The following is a 5663-nucleotide window of genomic DNA, read 5'->3' on the forward strand; positions in this document are numbered from 1 at the left end:
TTTTCATGTTAGGAAGAATTCCAGGGAAAGTTTCACTCCATGGTTAGTGAGGTTAAAGAACCTCAAACCTTATTTTATGTGATGATTTAATGGCATGAAGGTCATACATCACAACCCGTGCTTATATGTTGGTTAGGCACACTATGGTGACAAGATGGGCTTGAGGGCCTAAGGTCACTAAATTGACAAAATTTGGATTTACTGATCCTCGCATGATGTGCTTATTGTTCCATGTCCGACATGTAGGTCGACATTTTCTATGATGCCCATTGAGGTATGATACTTTAAATTATACTTTGTGTATTTATTAAATCATGCATTTGATGGATGGATGATCTTAGGTCAATATCGTTGGATAATGTCATGTGTTACATTCTTAAATGGATAATTATTTGTTAATCCTTGAATATGGAAATGAAATAGATGTTAACTAATCAAGCTATGGGTTTTCTTATTTATGTGATTCTTGCAATTATAATGTGGCAATTGCTTAACTGAACATGGTTTTTACATACAATAAAATAAAGTTGGACATGCAAGTCAACTTCTTATGATATTTTCATTTATGGAAAAGTCATGTGATGATATGTTGTTTTTGGCAATTTCGTCAATAATTGGTTATGGAATGTAAGTTGGAAAGTAGAATGAAGTTGTAAGATTAATTAGAGGATATTGTATCTACTTATTGAATTAAACTAATTGTAGACAACTTTGGACTAACTTGACTTGACTTTTGGCCTATGTGGCAAGCATATGAAAATATGGTCTTCCTATGAGGATGCAAATAGGTATGTATAGATTCCTCATTTATCTACTTTGATAATACTTTTGCATTGGTGTTATGAATATGTGATGATTCACCATGCATGTGAATTCTACTTATAGAAAGTTGATGACTTAGGTTATTTTAGTCAACTAGTCGATTTGGTCATCTTGAGTTGTCTGTTCGGAATCCTAGATGATATGTTGTTAAATATCAACTTGGCAATTATGTATTCGACTTAGACCTTTGGTCAATATATCTAATTGGGATTTGGGTTTATTATCTAATGATGAAGAACTGTGGTTCAATATTGTGTGATACATTTGGCTATGTAACCTTTATATCATTTATTTATTTATCATAGTAGTTGGATACATGTCATTCATTTTGAGCTAAATGATGCAGTGTGATGTAGATGCATAATGATAATTAAATGCTAAAAATTACTTTGATGATGTTATATGTGCATATCATTATATTTCATGGTGAATTAGATGTAATGGGATTGCATTACTTGGTTATGTTTTGTGGACACTGGTCTATTGATGTGGACAATTACTCACTTAGCGAGCACCACATGTTAGATGGTATGTCTAGTGCATGAGTATGGTAGGGTGTGGATAAGAAGTACCTACTAGCGAGGCAAAATCCACAGGCGATGCCAAGGTATGGTAAGTGCACAGGTAGGTGTGTGATATCATGTGATTTTAAAGCAATATGTTACTAATTTTGAGACTTCTTGAGATAAGGAAGTATTTGATTTTATATTTCATTGGGAAATCAATTTTGATTTATGATATATGATGGACTAACAATTGGTGTTGTTCCTATAATGCAACAAAGGGAATGGCACATTATAAGAAAGGGGGGATATCGTCGGAGAGAGGTAGCCTAAACTTGTAAAACTATAGAATGGTAATGGAATTCACACACACGTAGAAAATGCTCTTAACATTAGCATTTATACATGTGCTTCTCTAAAATTTGTGTTTGTTACTTTAAATATGCACTTATATTGTCTTAAAAAAAAAATCATGAGACTGTACATAGATTTTATCAGTATGCATTCAAATGAAATGTAGATTTCATATAAGGAAAAGAGAGGTTGATTTTAGTATGTAGCAGTTGAAAATCAATATTTTTCTATAGAGCTAAATGTAGATGCATGTGTTATTGTGTAAATGGAAGTTAGATCTTGATCTTGTAGATTCATTACCTTGTATGTATAATTGGGTATGATTTTGAAATTCATATATATCTGCATCGGGACAATGCATTCTCTAAGAGGGGAAGGATGTCATAACCCATTTCTTGCTTTCCAAATAAAATGGATATGGTTGTGCCACATAAGCCTAATTATAATCCAGTAATAATAATATCTTGTCGTTAAAAAGGGAGTTTGTTACACATTTTGGGGATTTTGGGTTAGTTAGTGAATAAGAAGGCATTATGGAAGAATAATGTACGAGAGGGTGGGGAGTCTAAGAGCACAATCTTTGCATAACCAAAGAGATAGTCGGGTTGAGGATTTGGGGTTTATTTGAACTTGTATTCTTGTTGTTTTGGGAGGAAGAAATTATAGGTCTTTTGGATAAGCTTTGGGATGATACAGTTGCCGGCCCACAGCCTAATAATGCCCTTGGTAAACTGAGGAGCACCAACATTAACTTTCCTGGCCAATCGTCTTCACCAGTAGCGAGAGCTAGACATGAAATCCTTTTCCATCAGCAGTTACTTAACTACACTGGTTTCTTCATTTGTCATTATATATGGCATTGCCCATTATATAGCATACTGGGTTGCCCATTATATAGCTTTGAGCCCATTTGATATTCTTCTGAGATCAAGGTTTTGTTCCTTGCTGCCATGTCTCTTGCATTGCCAAGTGTTGGTAGTCAGGCAAAGCATGATGATATCCCTGTTTTGGGCATTTCAAGGCTTATAGATGAAGTTTGTTTGCAGAATGTGAGAGAAGCTATTGAAGAATGGTGTTGCTTTCATGTTGTGAATCATGAGAATGAGGGAAGCCTTATACTAAGTGCAGATATGGTGTGTCATAATGTGTTTAAGTTTTCCCACAGAGATCAAGAGAAAAGATCTTGTTGTACCTCCAGTTTATTATGCTCATTACATTGGAGGAGTTGGTCATCTTCCCTTCTAGGAAAGCATGAGCATTGATAGAGTCCCTAATGCTGAAGCTATACTATAGTTCTCTGATTCCTTGTGGCCTAATGGAAACCAAAAGTTCTGGTCAGTTTTCTTTTTTTCCCTTTTTCTCTTGTATTTAACGAGGCTCTTTTGCAAGATCATTTGCAATGCAATCAATTTTTTTTTTTGGCAATAGCTTCTTTTGCTTGGGTTAAACAACATTTAAGTTGTTCTTTAGTAAGGTTTCCTCCATAAATAAGTAGTTGTTTGTGAAGTCTACCATGGGCTCATTTTTCACTGGGAAATTTAAGAAATCTGCAAATAGTAAGTGGCCTATTTGAAATTATAAATAGATGTCTGGTGTCCACTGTATGAGAAATGTAAGAATCATGCAGTCTCTCTATTGGTTCTAGACAAAGTCAAAATAATATATTTTAAGTTTTTGATTATTTAAGTCATTTATTATAAATTATGCTAGTCTCTTTTTTTTTGTAGGATGTACATTAGTGTGTTTTCAGATAACCTATCAAAACAAGTAAAAATTGAGATTGTATTGTTTAAGCCAAACCCATCGTGCCAGAATAAGATGGTTTTCATTGGTGAGAAAATTCTATAGGTGACTTTAGCAATAGTTTTATTCCACACTTACACTCACCTTAATCACTTCAATTTGATGGGAAATACTTGAAACTTAGATTTCATTCAAATCATTGATTCCCTTTAAACTGCAAACATAGGAGATTTATTCTACCACTTTCCTTGTGGTTTTGAATGTCAGGTTGTTGTTTATTCGAAAAGTGCTCTTTACTTATTAACAGAGTCGAGACAAAATTTACTATGATTGATCATAAAAATCTAAATATTATTGAACATGTGATGTTCTTGACTGCTTGATTGGACTAAATTTAGTTTTGTCTTGAAAAGTAACAACCATTTGTCCAAATTTATTTTTCTTGAGTGGTTACCCTACTATGGTATAATCTTGAACCAATACTTCAATTGTTTATTTGTGAAGACATATACTATACCAAATTAGTGAGGTGTCATTAGGATAAAGATGCATTTATCTATTAACTAATTTTGGGCATAATATATCCTATTGTATTAAGTTTAAGTTGATAAACAGTGATTGTCTATGACTATATTTTTGGTTAATGCTTAAATGTTGCACACATTTTTACTTGGAATAATGGTGTTAAAAATGGATGAAAGTTCCTAGTGATTAGGAAATAACTTATGCAAATGCCTATGTGTAGATAGTGCATATTGAGAAAGTGTTCATTTTCTTTTCTAATGCATGAGTGCATTACATTACCTTTCAGAATGGATGGAGATTTTATGAATACATTGTAAATAAAGTATTGCACAATTCCATTACTTCTCTTGGTTTTACTGGGTTAGTCTTCCTCATTGTCGAGTTAGGTATCTTTCATTTCAAGAAAGATTTCGGGGAAGCTTAATAGCTTTGTGGTAGAGCGGTAAAGCACTCCTACAATATTCTCGCCCTTGTGTTCTTAGAAAGGTTCTGGAGCTCCTTTCAACTTGGTCATCATGGATAGACCACTTGATATCTAGTATTTGGTATTGGTAATCTGGTAACAAATTTACGAAATTTTCTTCTTCTTTTTTAATTTGAGCATATATGTATATGTATCATTTTATTTAAAGTGAATGATAGTTAATCAACTAATGTTGACTGGTCAATATTCAAAAGACTTTGACTCTCATTATTTTTCGCAATTTATGGAGACGGATGATGTGGCATTGGTTTTGCAGGGGCAGTCATTACATTCTTTCATAGGTTCAGCCTCATACACTTCTGTATATTCATCAAAGTTCACATTTGCACTTTCCAAAATTATGTTATTGTTAGTATTCAAACACTTATAAGCTTTACTTCTTGTGGAGTATCTTAGGAATATAGCTTCTTCAGTTTTTGCATCAAGCTTTCCATTCCTAACATCTTTAAGAATGTAGTACTTACTTCCAAATACCTTAAAATATTTTACATTGGGTGAGTATCCATACCATAGTTCAAAAGGTGTTGAATGAGTAGTTTTTTTGATTTGCACATGGTTCAAGGTATAAACAGTTGTACTTACAGCTTCTCTCCAGTATTTTAAAGCAACATTCTTATCCATCATGAGTGTTCTAGCACAGTCCATTATAGATCTATTTCTCCTTTCAGCAATTCCATTTTGTGGAGGTGTTCTAGGGGCAGTTGTTTGTCTTTTAATTCCTCTGTCATTATAGAACATTTCAAATTCATTTGATGTAAATTCTCCTCCTTTGTTAGATCTCAAACACTTCAAACTTTTACCTATTTCCTTTTCAACTCTTACTAAGTACCACTTAAATATTTAAAAGACATCATATTTATGTTTCAGAAACATAACTATCATCATCCTAGAATAGTCGTCAACAAATAGCATAATGTATTTATCTCTTGTATTCCTTTAGAGGTATAAGTTTTACTCTTAAAAGTTGACTTTGTCATTTTTCCTAACTAACATTATTGTCACATTACATTATCAAGCTTCTTCAACTTATGCAAACCTCTAACTTTCCTCATGTTACTGATACTAGCCAAGTTATCAAAGTTAACATGACATAACATCTTGTGTCATAGCCATACATCATCAAATTTTGCAACAAGATAAGTAGCATCCTCCATGTCAAGATAGAATAGATTACTTCTAGTTTGATCACCCTTTCCAATCAATTTCCCATTTGTGTCATATATCTTAGCAAT

Source organism: Cupressus sempervirens, chromosome 11 (assembly GCF_028749045.1).
Source record: "Cupressus sempervirens isolate cs-2001-9-10 chromosome 11, ASM2874904v1, whole genome shotgun sequence".
Classification (NCBI taxonomy): Eukaryota; Viridiplantae; Streptophyta; class Pinopsida; order Cupressales; family Cupressaceae; genus Cupressus; species Cupressus sempervirens.